The 18,785-nt window shown below is 45.2% G+C and overlaps 1 protein-coding gene across 1 annotated transcript in view; it reads right to left on the reverse strand.

Annotated features, from left to right (window-relative positions):
• Window positions 1-18,785, reverse strand: part of COL8A2 (collagen type VIII alpha 2 chain) — a 141,665-nt gene that overhangs the window by 69,364 nt on the left and 53,516 nt on the right. The gene's annotated exons all lie outside the window — the stretch shown is intronic.

Raw genomic sequence — 18,785 nt, forward strand, 5'->3', positions numbered from 1 at the left:
GGCAGATGATGCAAAGCAAGGCAGATGCCACCAGATGTGGTGTAACACAGCAGACGTGGTAGACGGCACAACACGACTCCAAGACTATAAAGGGCACAGGAACAAATACAGCACGGGACACGGTATACAGGTAGCATGGCACGGGAACACTGGGAACACTGTTTTTTTTTTTCAGTAATAGTATAGCAATGCTCGTTCCTTGTATAGTGTATGATGTGGTAACTTTCCAATTGTATCATTTAGAGGTACATTATCATACATAGAAAATTCTTATAACTCTCATAACTTTGTTGTCTTTGAAACTCATAACGCCACTGGGGCCTGCGAAAATGAGAAACAAGCGGGGTAGGTGCAAAATTTGGGGCCCATAGGACTGTAGTTACGCAACTGGATATGTTATTGGCTGCATCAAAACATGTTGGTGGTATTGCAATGGTGTGGAGATTCTTTGCTCCTTCTGGGCCTGGGTGTATGAGCGACTTGCTATACTTACAATTGATGGAAGAATAAATTCTGCTTTCCGAAGCACAACAAGTCCACCTCTGAATGACTCAAAAGAAATAAAAGGTTATGGAGGTCCTTAATCAAAGTTATGACTTGACCTGCAGTAAGATGCTGTAGCAAGACCTAAAACAGCAGTTCAACTTCTCTGGCTAAATTAAAGCCACTCTGCAAAGAAGAGTGGACAAAAATTCCTCCATAGCAATTAGGATCAGACTTGAAAAAGTTTGTTGGCACTTGTTTACTGTAAAAGGTGGCAAAACCAAATATTCTGTATGGAGGGGGGGCACGGGGAAATTATTTTCTGTCTGAGCTTTTGGTCAGGGGAACCCATGAATGGAACCCTAACTGAAATAAATGGAAACCATAGGTTTTCGTTTGCATCACCATTGATTTTAATGGTGACAGATTCGGCAGAAATGGTTTACGTTTGTCTCCTTTGTGCAAGGTATCCGTCGTTTTGATGGAAGCAATACCGTAATCTACGCTATTGCTTCCGTCAAAATGATGGAATCCTTGCACAACGGAGACAAACGGAAACCATTTGCACCGGATCCATCACCATTGAAATCAATGGTGATGCAAATGGAAACCTATGGTTTCTGTTTGTTTCAGTTAGGGTTCCGTTCATGGGTTCCCCTTGACCAAAAGCTCAGACGGAAGGCCGGAACGGAGCACTGACACAGATGTGAAAGAAGTTTACGATAGCATTTTTCCTTTAATAGATAAATTGATAATGTAATAACTGAATTCTGTGTTTACTTCGTCTGTGTTGTGTTTATCGTCTGGAATTCCCGTGCAGAAATCTTGCAGCGTTTACGCAAAATAAACTGACATGCTGCACCGCAGGGCAATTTCCACACTGGTTTTTGCAGATTTTTTTTTCTGCAGAGTGTGGTAGAGATTTGATGAAATTTCATCCACTTCGCTGCTACTGTAATATGCTGCGGAATTTCCAGACAGAAATTCTGCAACATTTCCTTCCGTTCCGTGTGCATGGGGCCTTAAGTTGTATTTAGTTTGAATATCTGAAACAGTTAAGTGTGACAAATATGCAAAATTATGCGACATGCTTTTAAGATACGCCATGTGGAATTCCAGCCTTAGATGTAGAGGATGCCCCCTTGTTATAGTTACAGTCGTGGGTATAAATAGATCATGAGAGAGATCTCTGTATTGACCTTTGATGTATTTATACAAAGTTATTAGGTCACCCCATAGCCGTCTTTTTTCTAAACAAAATAATAAACCTAATTTTGATAATATTTCTGGGTACTGTAGTCCACCCATTCTATTTATTACTTCAGTTGCCCGTCTTTGAAGCTGGTCAAACTTTACTATGTCTTTCTTGTAGACTGGTGCCGAAAACAGCACACAGTATTCTATGTGCGGTCTTACTAGTGATTTATAAAGTGGTAGAACTATGTTCTATTAAGTAAGTAGAGTCGTGTAATGCATTGACCTTTACCTGTTGCTCTCTGTCAAGCTTCTGTGACCAAATTAAACAAAAAACAAAAGAAAACCGGGTTTGGATTTAATGGCCACAGCAGCTGTTTTATTAAATGAAAATGCAAACAAAGTTATTTTTTTAAAGCCAAAACATTAATAAAATATAATGCCCACAATGGAATTCAACACAGAAAAAACACGACCCTGTCAGTGTCATTTTTAAACTATGACAGAGGAAGTCCTTGATGCTACCCACAATTTTTTGCGGCCATCTGCCCACACCACTTGTCTTACCCCCAGCCGTAACCTGGCTCGGAGGCATCGAGTACACCTGCAGATGACCTTCTCCTTTTAAGAAGTATCACCCTAAGAAGCCTCCCAGTGAGAGACACATCTTCTAATGTTTTTTGGGGTAGATGCATACCAGCGATGCATCGCCTCCACCGCTTTTAGTGACCAAACTGAAGGACTCCCCCCAAAGCTGTCATGACAAAATAAAACAAACTAGACGACATTCATACATATCACACTAGCCCCAGCCACCAGCAGTGGCCCACAATAAAACCGCTAAAAGAACAACAACAAATAAGGGGCGGGAATGATGCTGTTGTAACCTCCGATGGGACGGACTGCGGAGGAAAAACAGCGGGAAGACTCCCAATGCCTCTGGCCCCTCCCTCTAGCCTCCCCAAGCCGCTCCCCCTCTCCTCCCTTCTAGCCCATGCTAGGCTATACCTGTGCTAACCCCTCCTATCTCCGTCATGGAAGCCTCCCCTCAGTGCTTTTCTGTCTACCGTACAGCCTCTTCTTAAGATGCCTCAGAACTTTCTTGAGAGGATAAAGAGATGCATATCTATCTATCTATCTATCTATCTATCTATCTATCTATCTATCACTCGTCCATTTATAAATATTGAGTGCATTACCCTGAAAATTCTATACAGCACCCATGTAATGCATACAGTGCACAGATAATACTTGTTCATTTTTTTACTCGAATGCAGTGCATGTTTTATTAGCCGGAGTGCCATACTTGATAGTGTCATATAATGTTCACATGAAGCTAAACTGTAGCCACATATTGCAATATTTTGCCCAGAAAACTCTTAACAATACCCTGAGAATGCCATACCTTGCACACAGAGAGACTTGGAATGACCACATAGAGCCTTAGAATACCCACATAGCGCCATATTATCTCTACATATTGCCAAATTTAGCCCATAAAGCACCAGCTATGTCAAGCTAACAAGAAGCCAAGTAGTACCTACTGTGCCCAATGGTGCTGAAATAACCAGTGCCTATAGAGTACCAATACTATTCCACATAGAGCAAAAGAGTTGACCCTTATAAGCCTCTTTGGATACACTTATACCATATCTCCTTACTTAAAGGTATATTCCAGCCTAAAACATTTTTCACCTACACGCTGTATAGGTGATAAATGATAGATCAATTGGAGTCCGCCACTCGGACCCACACCAATTACCAGAACGTAGATCTCCATCCCCCGTTCTCCCAGCCCAGTGCTCGGCTGTTTCCGTCATCCCTATAGACTTTAAGCGGAGCGGCACTGCACATGCCTGGCCACTGCTCCATTCAAACTCCTAGCTGCTGTCTTACTGGGTGCAATGGGGACCACTGCAATCGGTGGGGGTCCAAGTGGGCGGATACCCACAGATCTAGCATTTATAACCTATCCAGTGTATAGGTGATAAATTACTTTAGGCTGGAATACCCCTACAATATAAACTACAAAAGCCAAATAAAAGACTGTCAGAAAGATAACTAACATTTGTTATGAAATGCCACTCCGCAAGGAGTATCTAGTAATAGTGCCCGCTATCCACACAAGCTAACAAAAGAACTTTGTATCCATGCTACTTAGTTTAGATGCTGAAAAGGAATTTACCTTGTGTCATGGTGGTATCATTTTACCTCCTTAAAGGAAATCTGTCACATTGAAAATGCAGTCCAGTCTGCTGGCAGCATGTTATAGAGCAGTAGGAGCTGAGCAGATTTTGTGGGAAAAGATTCAGAATAACTTGTCATCTATTACTCCAAACCTTTGCTCATTTGGGGCTTAGGAGTCCAGTGGGTGGTCCTACTCACTGATTGACTGTATTCTCTGTATGAGTGTGCATACTGAGATTGCTGAAATCACTGAGTAGGACCGCCCACTGGACTCGTAAACCCAGATTGAGAAAAGGCTTAAATGAATAGATGACACGTTTTACTGAATCTTTAAAAAAAAAAAATATTACATACATACATGAGAAATCTTTCACTAGTATCTGTCTCTCATCATCTATGGCTAAAGTAGGAAACCAAGTTTACTGCCAGACTGCATGCGCTACTCCACTGACTGTTGCCTATACAGTGTATGGTTAAAGTTGGCCACAGAGGACAGTGTTCTCCCTGCTGCCTTTGACCCATGACTGAGGGACAAATGGCTGCATGCACACAAAATGGAGGGTGGAAGTTGACAGATAGACCCAGCTTTGCTGCACTGAAAGTGAGTATGTGTATATTGTGCGTTATGCATGTGAATAATGCAATGTTACATTCATGCATATGCCTTGATCCCAGGCTGGATTATAGAAAGGGTAAAATGGACACTTGCTCTAGGGCCTCCACCACTGGGGATTTCGAGGGGGCCTTCGCCATCCCCTGTTTAAAAATTATTCAACCAACAGAACGTTATCAATCGAAACAGTTTATTACCTACAATAAAATGCTGCCAACATATAATGCATTCGTTTGGTTCAGATTACAAGCTGCAGCCCGAAGATGACATTATGAGTTTATCCTTAGCCCGGCCAGTCTCTGTCTCTGCTATGGCCGTTTTACACGGCCTGATAATTAAAATGGTCGTTCGTGGACAGCACATCTCCCCGAGTAAACAGGGGATGTGCTGCGGACAATATGCTAACTGCATGGGGATGAACGATTGTATTACTGATCATTCATCCCCATACAGTCACCATCATTGCCCCATGTAAATGGGGCAAACAGAAAGCGCCGATCGACATGTTATTATCCATGCAAACGGGCCCCTAGGGAGAGGATGCTACCCACATTAATATTACCTTGGTCCACATTCGTTTTCTTCTGCACTGTGATAGAGTGTAACAGGTCAGTGATGTCAAATTATTAAATACTTAAAAACTTAGAGAGGAAGCCCCAGACAATGTTTTGTTTAGAGACCTCCACCTCCCCTACCCTGCTCTTATCGCTCCTTATAAATGCTAGAACGTTTCCTATTCTGTCCCTATTCAGTGTTATTTTCTACAAAACTCTGAACTCCAGGATCCATGGTAATCTCACCAGCACTTTGTCACATGTCCTTAATTCTATCCTCCTTACAGTCTATCCTTGCGACATGTTTATAGATCACATGCAGTGTAATAATAGGATCATATCTGCAAAGAAAAACCCCCTTGTATTGTAGAAATGCTGACAATGAATAACAGTGGCAATGTTGGACAAGTTTTTTAGGCGATGCAGTCTAAAATCAAAACCAGAAAGACTTCCAGTTAAGGTATAAAGTTCACATGCAAACTCAAGAACGTCTGAAAATACTTGAGCTGTTTACAAGGGAAAACAGCTCCTGATTTTCAGATGTTTTTTAAGCCACTCACGATTTTCTCTGCGCTTATCGTGGCGTTTTTTCTGAAGTTTTTGGAGCTGTTTTCAATAGAGTCAATGAAAAACGGCTCCAAAAACGGCCCAAGAAGTGACCTGCACTTCTTTTTCGCGGCCGTTTATTTACGCAGTAGTTTTTCAAAACGGCCGCGTAAAAAAATGGCTCATCGAAACAGAACGCCGTTTTTCGCAGTGCAATCAATGGGCAGATGTTTGGAGGCGTTCTGCTTCCGATTTTTCGGCTGTTTTTCGGCCGTTTACGGCCCGAAAAACGTCCGAAAATAGCCCGTGTGAACATAGCCATATAAGTAATTAGTGCATGAAACCACATTATGACATTACTTGTTACTAACCACCGCTAGTCATATCCATTTGGGAATAGTATAAACAGCAACTCCCTAAGGCCTTTGTCATACACACTGTTTTTCTGAACGTATTTTGGGGGTAAAAAAATGAGGATGTTAGTTGAAAGTCTATAGTAAATTATGAGTATGTATACTTACCTAACGTTTAGTTTCTTTATGTTTTTGTATTGTTTTTTTTTTTCTGATGTTTTTCTCTATAGGCTACTTTTCAGAATTTTAAAAACACCATTAAAATACATGTAAAAATGTCACAGAAAAGCATGTAAAAAACACCATTGAAACGCATGGCGTTTTTAACATGCATTTTAGAATGCTGAAAAAAATGTATGTGTGTGTGAATTAAGCTTTATTCAGTCATTGATGCTTGCATTGCAGAGGGCACATTTTGATTATATAGTAGGGCAATAGGTATTTCTAATTTTGCAAGGTTTATCTTGAGGCTCATAGAACAAATGAAGCAGCACAAACTGTATATAGAAAATGTATTTTTCCTTTATAATTTCAGTACAAATAACTTGGCAGTACAAAAGATGCAATAGATCAGGGGCGTAGCTAGGGGGGCCAGGCGGGGCATGTGCCCCGGGCGCAACTTAGAGGGGGGCGCCAGCGCCACCTCCTCCTGCACAATAATTGTACCTGTGTCGCAAGGACACAGGTACAATTAGAAGCAATGAATGACCGGGCACGTTCCGTGCCCGGCCATTCAGCGCCTTTCCACGAGTGAAGCGACTGGTACCTTTTGTCCAGTGAAGCTTCCGTCGATGAAAGGCGCTGATTGACAGGGAAAGTCATCCTGCGCAGCCAATCAGCGCCTTTGTAATAAAAGTGTGTGGCTGTATCTACAGGGAGGACTTTATCTACGGGGGGGGGGGGCTCTTTATCTCTATGGGGGGACTTTATCTATTATCTATGGGGGGGGACTTTGTCTACATGGGGGGCCTTTATCTAGAAGGGGACTTTATCTACGGGGGACTTTATCTACACGGGGGGGCTTTATCTACGGAGGGGGGACTTTGTCTACACGGGGGGGGGGCTTTATCTACGGGGGGACTTTATCTACGGGGGGATGTATCTACAGGGAGGGCTATATACTGGGATGGGCTATCTATGGAGCACCATATACAGGGGTGGGCTATAGCTACAGGGGGGCTATATAGTATATAACCCCCTGTAGATATAGCCCACCCCTGTATATAGTCCCCCTGTAGATATAGCCCACCCCTGTAGATATAGCCCACCCCTGTAGATATAGCCCACGCAGGTAGAAATAGTCCCCCTGTAGATATAGCCCACCCCTGTATATAGTCCCCCTGTAGATATAGCTCACCCCTGTATATAGTTTCCCACAAATAACTCCCCCTATAGTGCTCCACAGAAAGCCCACCCCTGTATATAGCCCCCTGTACATATAGTCCACCCCTGTATATAGTGCTCCACAGATAGCCCACCCCTGTATCTAGTGGAGCACTATATACAGGGGTGGACTATATGTACAGGGGGCTATATACAGGGGTGGGCTATCTGTGAAACACTATATACAGGGGTGGACTATATGTGCAGCACTATATACAGGGGTGGACTATATGTGGAGCACTATATACAGGGGTGGGCTATATCTACAGGGGGCTACATACAGTGATGGGCTATCTGTGGAGCACTATATACAGGGGTAGGCTATATCTACAGGGGGGCTATATACAGGGTTGGGCTATACATGGAGCACTATATACAGGGCTGGGCTATATCTACAGGGGACTATATACAGGGGTGGGCTATCTGTAGGGGGAGTTATTTGTGGGACACTATATACAGGGGTGGGCTATATGGGGGCAATATCTACAGGGGGCTCTATGGGGGCACTATCTACAGGAGGCTCTATCTAAAGGGGGCACAGTGTGTGCGTGGGACACGGTGTATGGTGCTATTATAATTAGAGGTGCAGTGTATGGCGCTATCATATTTAGGGGTGTAGTGTGTGGTATAAGGATAACTTTATCTTTATTTATAGGTGCAGAAATGTTGGAAAAGTGAGAAGCTGAAGACATGTGACCGCTAAACTGCAGAAATGGGCAGTGACCGGGAGAAGTCATCATAGAGGTCTGGACCGGATGGAGAAAAAGAACTAGAATCTGAGACGTCACCGGTGAGTCACCTAATGTAAATGTTCATTCTGCCTCTAATCAGTAATGTAGTCACTGTATGATCTGCAGCGAGATGATGGTGGTATGATAGATAGGATTTATTTTTGTGAAACAGCATCTCCCAGCATAGCCTTACCATTGTTCGGGCCATGCTGGGAGCTGTCGTTTAACGCCGTACATACCTATACCGAAGGGGTTGCAGTAAATTGAGCTGTATTTGTGCTGGTGCTGTATATATGTACTGAGCTTGGTTCTGGTGTTGTGTATAGAACCATATTGCTTGTAAAATGTACAAATGTTTTTATGCTCGCGTTACATAAAAAGAAATGTGGAAAAGAAATGACACGTCGATTGGTAGAGAAAACAAACACGGCGAGGGGGAAGGAGATGTCGGGAAAGAGGTTGGGAGGGGGCGCCAAACTGAATCTTTGCTGGAGAACCTAGCTACGCCTCTGCAATAGATGCAATATTCACCATACATATGGAAGTCCCAGCAATGGCAATTGTTGCCCAATTGTACATAGGATCCCTATCCAATTTAAACGAGACGCTACAGGAGGGGAATAGGTGTTCATTTACATTGACTGCGACGTTTCGGGGGACCACCTCAAGCATTCAATGTACAAGTACAATTTTTTGTACTGAAATTATAAAGGAAAATAAATTTTCGATATACCGTTCGTGCAGAGGCTAAAGAGACTTCATCTGCACAAATTAACTCCAGCAGTGGTGCTTAGAAAAAGATACCTGGTTTTCGTTATTTGTTTGTCACATGCTGAATTTTTATCTTGACTCTCATCAGCTGTTACACAACCCTTAATTCATCCCATTCACAGACTACAAGGGGTTGTAAACAGCAGCTAGTAGTCCGCTGACGGATTTCCAGGTCTCCCTGTAGCTCTGAATCTGTATATTAAGAATGCCCTCACTGTTCTAGCTATAGTTTTAATCTTTTTCACATATACCATAGTTTTTGGACAATAAGATGCACTTTTTAGCAAGAATAAATCTTGCTAAAAAGTCCCTGCATCTTATAGTCGGCAGTCCGGCTGCGCCGGACCCCCCTGGCCACTTCCTTAACCCCTTCCCGACCCATGTCATGGAACTCACTGAGCTACACTGTTTCTGTAATTCCCATAGAAATGAATAGTAGTTACAGTAGCTACTGTAACTGCCATTAACTATTTTGGAAGTTATGGAAACTCCCGACTATGTCCTGACCATGTAATCAGGAAGTGGCCGGGAGTCAGTGTGAGGAAAAAAGCTAGAACGGGGCTTAGGGGGCCCCGTTCTAGAGAAGATATAGGTGTGGGTCGCGGAGGTGGGACCCGCATCTATCCTGTGGATATATCATAAATGTCCCTCATGGGAAAACCCCTTTATATGCCGTGGTCAATAGCGACCATGTTATTTAAACGGTTAGGAGGGGGACGGCCCCCTCCGACAGCCGAACGGTCCCCCCCCACAATGCAATTGGAGGGAGTCGATGGTTGTCATGGTGCCAAGAAAAACTACAGCTCATCCTGGAAAAAAATAAGCCCTCACGCTGCTCAATCGATGAAAAAATATAAAAGTTATGGGTCTCAGAATGTAGTGAAACAGAACAATTATTTTTTTAACAAATATTTCTTTTTTTTTAAAGTAGGACAATAGGAAATATTTTTTTCCTATGTTCAGTTGTCTAAAACCTGGGTGCTTCTTATAGTCAGGTGCATTAGGAGGAAAGACAAGGGGGCTCAATAATTGAAACAGACTGTCTAATTTGGAAAAAGACAAGACCATCACAATTAAACCCTCAGATAAAGGGGGGGATGTGGTGGTCCTGGACTCCTCAAAGTACAAATCCCTATGTCTGGAACTATTGTCAAATACTACATTCTATAGGAAGTTGACCATGAACCCGACCAGTGATTTCCTGAAAGAACATGATGGATTCCTTCGAGGAGCCCTGTCCACCAAACGAATCGATAAAGTTGAGTATGACTTCTTGTTCCCAAAATTTCCAGTTCGAGCCACATTCTACTCTCTTCCCAAAATCTATAAAGGGATAGCACCCCTAAAGGGAAGACAAATTGTATCAGGGATGGGGAGTATAAACCAGAACAATGGAACGTATATATAGATGTCATACTGCGCCCCTTCGTCAACGCTTTACCCTTGTACATCAGTGATACGTCAGACCTATTATTAAAACTATAGGGAATACAGATGGAGGACACTATGTTGTTGGGCTCTATAGATGTAGAGGCTCTCTATAGCTCCATCCACCATCACCTTTGATTGGGAGCGGTAAAATACTATCTGCATACTAGAGAGATACATCTACAGGCACATAACAAATTTGTGCTAGAACTACTGGAGTACAATTTGACAAGGAATTTCTTTGTGTTTGATGGCCAATACAGCTCAGGGGCACTGCGATGGGGAGCCCTTGTGCTCCTAAGTATGCAAATTTGCTCCTGGGTTGGTGGGAGGCCAATGTCATCTTCTCTGAGGACCTCAGCCGGTGGCAGGAACATATCTGCCTCTGGCTGAGATTCATAGATGACATTTTTGGGCTGTGGAATGGCACCAGGGACTCATTCCTGGACTTTGTAGCGCAAATTAATTCCAACTATTTGGGTCTGAAATTTACAGCGGAAGCCGATAAACATGAACTGCCCTTTCTGGACGTTCTCATTGAACATGATCCTAATGGATATATAAAAACAGAGGAGTTTTGGAAAAGTACCGCAACTAACAGCCTCCTGAGGTGGGAGATCTCACATCTATATGCTCTTAAAAAGGGTATACCTAGGGGGCAATACCACCGACTCAGGAGGAACTGTTCTAAAACCTCAATGTTCAAGAGACAGACTAAGTGTAATGACCGGGGGGTAGGGAAACGGACAAGTGAGCCCTAATCTACCCGCCACTCTGTCCCTGCCTACTTGCAACGACCCGCCCTAGGCGACGGGGTACAACTGGGCGGCGGTCCCTGCACTCAGTAAGTGCACGACAAACACGACAAACATACAAGGGAATACAAGCAAGGGAAAGGGGCAGTTGCCCACGGCCACACCGTGAGCAACCAGAGTGGTGAACGAGCCGAGTCAAGCCAGGAGTGTGCGAGGTACCAAACAAAGAGCAGAAGAGTAGTCAGTAAGCCAGGGTCTGTATGGAGCAGGAACAAAATAGAAGGAGCTGTAGCTGGGCCAGGAAACCACACGAAAAAGAATAACAAGCAAGGAGGAACAGGAAATGCAGGTATAAATAGACAGAGGGCGGGAGCTAGCTGAGTCTGGCCAGGCTACAATAGGCTCTCCCACTCCTAAGCCTGCCAGCCTGAGTGGTGGAAGCTGGAGTCAGTCTCAGGGATGTAGATTCAGGTGCTGACTGATTAATTAAGGGAGTTAACCCCGAAGCTGTGTCTGGCAGATCCTTTACAGTACCCCCCCTTTTATGAGGGGCCACCGGACCCTTTCTAAGTGGACCTGGCTTACTGGGGAAACGCAGGTGGAACCTCCTGACCAATACCCCAGCGTGAACATCCCGGGCGGGTACCCAAGTCCTCTCCTCGGGCCCGTAACCTCTCCAATGGACCAGGTACTGGAGGGAGCCTTGGACCATCTTGCTGTCCACAATCCTGGCCACCTCGAAATCCACCCCCTCAGGGGTGAGGACGGGAACAGGAGGTCTCCTCGAGGGAGCCAAGGACGGGGAGCAGCGTTTAAGGAGGGAGGCATGAAACACGTCGTGTATACGAAAAGACGGGGGTAACTCCAGCCGGAAGGAGACAGGATTGAGGACCTCAATGACCTTATACGGCCCAATAAACCGGGGAGCAAACTTCTTGGACGGAACCTTGAGACGCAAGTTCCTAGACGACAACCACACCAGATCCCCGACCATAAACAGGGGGTTAGCAGATAGTTTTCTATCAGCCTGAGTTTTTTGTACGCTCTGGGACGCCTCTAGGTTCTTCTGAACCTGGGCCCAGACCAGACTATGCACAGTTCCCGATGAACGACCTATACCTCGGGATTGTTGGAACTACCAGGTGAAACGGAGGAGAACCGTGGATTAAACCCAAAATTACAGAAAAAGGGGGAGACCCCTGACGAGTTACTGACCCGGTTATTAAGGGAAAATTCGGCGAGGGGAATGAATGAGACCCAATCATATTGACAGTCAGAGACAAAACACCTTAAGTATTGTTCTAGAGATTGATTAGTCCTCTCCGTTTGACCATTGGTTTCAGGATGGAAGGCAGAGGAGAAGGACAGATCAATCCCCAACTTCATACAGAAGGCTCTCCAAAACAATGAAACAAATTGTACCCCTCTGTCAGAAACAATATTGACAGGGACCCCATGGAGACGCAGGATGTGTTTGACAAACAAGGTAGCCAACGTCTTGGCATTGGGTAGTTTCTTGAGGGGCACAAAGTGGCACATCTTACTGAAGCGGTCTACCACCACCCACACCACCGACTTGCCTTGGGATGGAGGCAAATCGGTGATAAAATACATGGAGATATGTGTCCAAGGTCTCTGGGGAATGGGCAACGAACGCAGTAAGCCCGCTGGTCGGGACCTGGGAGTCTTGGACCTAGCACAAACCTCACAAGCGGCGACGTAGGCCTTAACGTCTTTAGGCAACCCAGGCCACCAATAATTTCTGGTAATGAGGTGTTTGGTACCCAAGATGCCTGGATGACCAGATAGTGCGGAGTCATGATTTTCCCTAAGTACCCTTAGACGGAATTGCAGGGGAACAAACAGCTTGTTCTCAGGAAGGTTCCCGGGAGCTGAACCTTGATCAGCAGCAATTTCAGAGACTAAATCAGAATCGATCGAGGAAATGATTATACCTGGAGGCAAAATACAAGCAGGATCTTCCTCCGAAGGAGGGCTGGCCATGAAGCTACGCGACAGTGCATCAGCCTTAATATTTTTAGACCCAGCCCTATAGGTAACCAAAAAATTGAATCTGGTAAAAAATAACGCCCATCGAGCTTGTCTCGGGTTTAGCCTCCGGGCAGATTCTAGGAAAACCAGATTCTTGTGGTCGGTAAGGACCGTTACCTGGTGTCTAGCCCCCTCCAGGAAGTGGCGCCACTCTTCAAATGCCCATTTAATGGCTAAGAGTTCGCGGTTGCCAATATCATAGTTACTCTCAGTTGGCGAAAACTTCCTGGAGAAGTAGGCACAGGGGCGGAGATGGGTGAGGGACCTGGTACCCTGGGACAAGACAGCCCCCACTCCCACCTCAGATGCGTCAACTTCCACGATAAATGGCTCCTTTTGGTTGGGCTGAACCAGCACCGGGGCCGAGATAAAGCACTTCTTAAGGACCTCAAAAGCCTGGACAGACTCAGGAGGCCAGTGGAGATCAGCACCTTTGCGAGTGAGGTCCGTAAGAGGCTTAGCGATGACCGAGAAGTTAGCAATAAATCTCCTGTAATAATTAGCGAACCCCAAAAAACACTGTAACGCCTTCAGGGAGGCAGGTTGGACCCATTCCGCCACAGCCTGAACCTTGGCGGGGTCCATGCGGAATTCATGAGGAGTGAGGATTTGACCCAAAAATGGTATCTCCTGTACCCCAAACACACATTTTTCGGTTTTGGCAAACAGTTTGTTTTCCCGAAGGACCTGGAGCACCTTCCTGACATGCTCAATGTGGGAGGACCAGTCCTTGGAAAACACCAGTATGTCATCAAGGTACACTACAAGAAATATCCCCAGGTAATTTCTCAAAATCTCATTTATGAAATTCTGGAAGACCGCAGGGGCATTACACAACCCAAAGGGCATGACGAGGTATTCGAAATGGCCTTCGGGCGTGTTAAACGCAGTCTTCCACTCATCCCCCTCTTTGATGCGAATAAGGTTATACGCCCCCCGTAGATCCAATTTAGAGAACCATTGGGCCCCCTGAACCTGATTAAAGAGATCAGGAATCAAAGGAAGGGGATACTGGTTCCTTACCGTGACCTTATTCAGGCTACAGTAGTCAATGCATGGCCTAAGACCACCATCCTTCTTCCCCACGAAGAAGAAGCCAGCACCTACCGGAGAAGAAGAGGGACGAATGTAACCCTTGGCCAGGGATTCCTGGATATACTCTCTCATGGCTTCACGTTCGGGACAAGAAAGATTAAATATCCTACCCTTAGGAAGCTTAGCTCCTGGTACGAATTCGATAGCGCAATCGTATTCTCTATGAGGAGGTAACACTTCGGAGGCCTCCCTAGAGAAAACATCAGCGAAGTCCTGAACAAACTCGGGTAGCGTATTCGCCTCCTCAGGGGGAGAAATAGAATTAACAGAAAAACATGACGTACAACATTCATTACCCCATTTGGTTAGCTCCCCAGTATTCCAGTCAAACGTGGGATTATGCAACTGCAACCAGGGAAGGCCTAGAACCAAATCGTACGATAATCCCTGCATCAACAGTACAGAGCATTGTTCCAAATGCATGGAGCCAACAAGGAGTTCAAAAACAGGGGTATGCTGTGTAAAATAACCATTAGCAAGAGGAGTGGAGTCGATACCCACTACCGGGACAAGTTTAGGCAAATCAATCAGAGGCATAGCAAGAGACATAGCAAATTCCACAGACATAATATTAGTAGAGGACCCTGAATCCACGAAGGCACTGCCGGTAGCAGACCTACCACCAAAAGAGACCTGAAAGGGAAGCAAGATCTTAGTACGTTTCCTATTTACTGGAAATACCTGTGCGCCCAAGTGACCTCCCCGATGATCACTTAGGCGCGGAAGTTCTCTGGCTGCATTCTTACGCTTAGGACAGTTGTTCACTTGATGCTTGTCATCCCCACAGTAGAAGCAGAGACCATTCTTCCTGCGGAATTCTCTACGTTGTTGGGGGGACACGGAGGCCCCGAGTTGCATAGGTATCTCTGAGTCTTTCCTGGAGGAACGAAGCAACGGAACTTCGGGAGGCATCATGGGGGAGTCAGAGGAGAAAACACATAAACGTTCATGTTGTCGTTCCCTGAGACGTCGGTCAAGTCGTACCGCTAAAGCCATAGCCTGGTCTAGGGAGTCAGAAGAGGGATAGCTAACTAGCAGGTCTTTCAGGGCATTCGACAGACCCAACCTAAACTGGCACCTTAAGGCAGGGTCATTCCACCGAGAAGCTACGCACCACTTCCTAAAGTCAGAGCAATACTCCTCAACAGGTCTCTTACCCTGACGTAAGGTCACCAGCTGACTCTCGGCAAAGGCAGTCCTGTCAGTCTCGTCATAAATAAGTCCGAGAGCGGAAAAGAAACAATCAACGGAGGAAAGTTCAGGGGCGTCAGGAGCCAAGGAGAAGGCCCACTCTTGGGGCCCTTCCTGGAGCCGGGACATAATTATACCCACCCGCTGGCTCTCAGAACCTGAGGAATGAGGCTTTAAACGAAAGTAAAGCCTACAACTCTCCCGAAAGGAGAGAAAAGCCCTCCGGTCCCCTGAGAACCGGTCGGGCAACTTGAGGTGGGGTTCAAGAGGTGCGGTGAGGGGAACTACCAAGGTAGCATCAGGCTGGTTGACCCTCTGAGCCAGGGCCTGGACCTGTAGGGAGAGACCCTGCATTTGCTGAGCCAGGGTCTAACGGGGGTCCATAGTGGTGTCAGGGACCAGGGTAGACTAGGTATGGGCTTGTTATTATGTAATGACCGGGGGGTAGGGAAACGGACAAGTGAGCCCTAATCTACCCGCCACTCTGTCCCTGCCTACTTGCAATGACCCGCCCTAGGCGACGGGTTACAACTGGGCGGCGGTCCCTGCACTCAGTAAGTGAACGACAAACACGACAAACATACAAGGGAATACAAGCAAGGGAAAGGGGCAGTTGCCCACGGCCACACCGTGAGCAACCAGAGTGGTGAACGAGCCGAGTCAAGCCAGGAGTGTGCGAGGTACCAAACGAAGAGCAGAAGAGTAGTCAGTAAGCCAGGGTCTGTATGGAGCAGGAACAAAATAGAAGGAGCTGTAGCTGGGCCAGGAAACCACACGAAAAAGAATAACAAGCAAGGAGGAACAGGAAATGCAGGTATAAATAGACAGAGGGCGGGAGCTAGCTGAGTCTGGCCAGGCTACGATAGGCTCTCCCACTCCTAAGCCTGCCAGCCTGAGTGGTGGAAGCTGGAGTCAGTCTCAGGGATGTAGATTCAGGTGCTGACTGATTAATTAAGGGAGTTAACCCCGAAGCTGAGTCTGGCAGATCCTTTACACTAAGGATCTCCATAGTCGTATTAAAACTCGGAGATATCCTGATCGCATTTTGCGGGAGGCATTTGAAATGGCTGTGGACAAGGAACGTAATTCCCTATTGGTCCCGAAACTTAAAACAGAACAAAAAGATAGACATTTCAGGGTAATTGGGGTCTTTGATGAGGCTCATGGAGAAATTAGAAAAATCCTGGAAAGACATTGGAGAATTCTGTTGCATGACCAGGACCTGGGTAATATCCTGGGCCCAAGACCTCATATACATTTTCGTAGAGGGAGGAGCCTAAAGGATCGCCTAGTCAACAGCCATTATGCCCCTCCACAACCACAGGATAATTGGCTGTTCAGAAAGCCAATGGGGACATTTAGATGTGGAACATGCCTTGCCTGTGACAAGTTATTGCCCTCATGCACATTTACCAGCTCAGCAATGGGTGAACAGTTTGAAATCAGAGATTTCATTAACTGTAAATCCAGCGGGGTTGTATACCTGGCTAGATGTGAGTGTCTGATGGACTATGTTGGTGAAACCAAGCGTGAATTTAGATGCAGGATGTGGGATCACTTTAATGATATCCAAAATGAAAGAGATACACCAATCTCATGACATGTCTATACGGTACATCGAGGTAATCCTGCTTCTATGAAATTTGTACAGGGGGTAACTGGGATAAAAGGATTCTTCAGGTAGAATGCAGATGGATTCACAGGATGAAATCTGTTAGTCCAGCAGGACTTAATGAGAATGTCAGTTTTGGCTGCTTTTTGTGAAGTGTAGGAGGATAATAGGAGTCCAGACCTATGCATCATTAGGATAATGCAGCCACTCTATTTTGTGTTGATCCACAGACCGGCATTCAATTCTACCTGATAGTGTCACCCACACAAGTGAAGTATCACAGGGTGTCACATATAGCAATCTAATATGTCCCGATAATGTGTGAGTTTTAGGAGACTGGTTTAATACTATCTAACTACAGTCCCTATATGATGCAGCGTCCGCTCATGCGGTCACTGGATAAATGGTTTGTGAGATTTCTCTTCAATGCTCTCTGCTGTAATGTTTCCTGATCAGGAGATCTGACAGCTCCTTTGTTTACTGAGCTTTGGGGATGCGCTGTTTGGTCCCCATGGTTACTCTATCTCACACGCTCAGCTCCCTCCCCTCTTACATCAGAGAATAGGCAGCGCTAAGCTCCCTAGCAGCGCAAGCTTTCTCTTGATTGGATACAGGGGGGAGCGTGAATAGGGAAGGGGGCGTGGTTATGAGTATATATCATAAGCAATGCTGTGATAATTTTGCCACTGCCATTATAAAAACTGTCCTGTTATGCTGCCAGTTTGCTCCCTGAAGAGCCAGTAAAAGAGGCTGGTGAAACATGTTGGAGCAGTGAAATGAATATAGGGACTATCTACCAGAATAGTATCGAAGCTCTGTGAGTCTGGAGGCCGCTCTTGTCAGAGCAAACCAGCAGCCTCCAACATATACAGAGGAAAGGACTACAACTCCCACACAAACAAGAGGACTTGTGATCAGGGTCCAGGCTAGTGTGGGAATTGTATAGATGTTAGTCGGTCCCTAGTGCACACAAACAGAAAGTGACACTAGTGGATGCAGTCCTGAGATTCTAACTCTGGTCAGAATTGTATTTTAAACACTTTCACACCAGGGCTTTTATTTTTTTTGTATCGTTTTAAACAAATCCAATAAAGGTTACGTCTTAGATTAAGGATCACGTCCTGCCACTATTGTAAATTATTTAGACAAGCAGGGCAATCAGTTAAGTGAACACTACTACAATCACTTAATAAGTACAATTATAGTCAGGTGCGTCTTATAGTCCGAAAAATACGGTAATCAGTTTTTCACCTTGATACCATCAACAAGAATGCCTGCCCATGTTGACTAGTCTCCTCGTGGGTTATGTTTCGCTGTACAGAGGGGGTACACTGTAAGATGCTTCTTAACACATGAATAACTTGGGCAAGTCAGCTCATTCAGCTCTGCGTGGCAAAAAACACATTTTGAACGTGACATGCCTTAATAGACCAGTTCATGCTCAATGCAGCTTACTTTTCTTATTACACAATCAAATATTTGTACAATAAAGTCAAGGTAATGCCTGTTAATAACTTGCCACGACTAAAACAAGATTGGTCACAGTAACATTTATTGGTATATTAACGTATTTCGTTTACAGTAATTCCCGGTTATACATTTATTGCGAGCAGGAATGATTGGAGTAAAAGAGGAGAGCAGGAATGCGGAAAGCAATGACAGCTGCTCTCCATGGTGCCATCAACAGAAAAAGGCACTGTTTAAAGAACATCAATTCTTCCGCTCCGCTTTGTGCCACTTGAATTCCCAAAATCTCCTCTTGCCCATTGAAAGGAAAAACTTATTTTGTAAAGGGAGTAACTTGTGTGTTTGTGTTTTGTACAGTAGTATCTTTATC

Source organism: Rhinoderma darwinii, chromosome 2 (genome assembly GCF_050947455.1).
Source record: "Rhinoderma darwinii isolate aRhiDar2 chromosome 2, aRhiDar2.hap1, whole genome shotgun sequence".
Taxonomy (NCBI): Eukaryota; Metazoa; Chordata; class Amphibia; order Anura; family Rhinodermatidae; genus Rhinoderma; species Rhinoderma darwinii.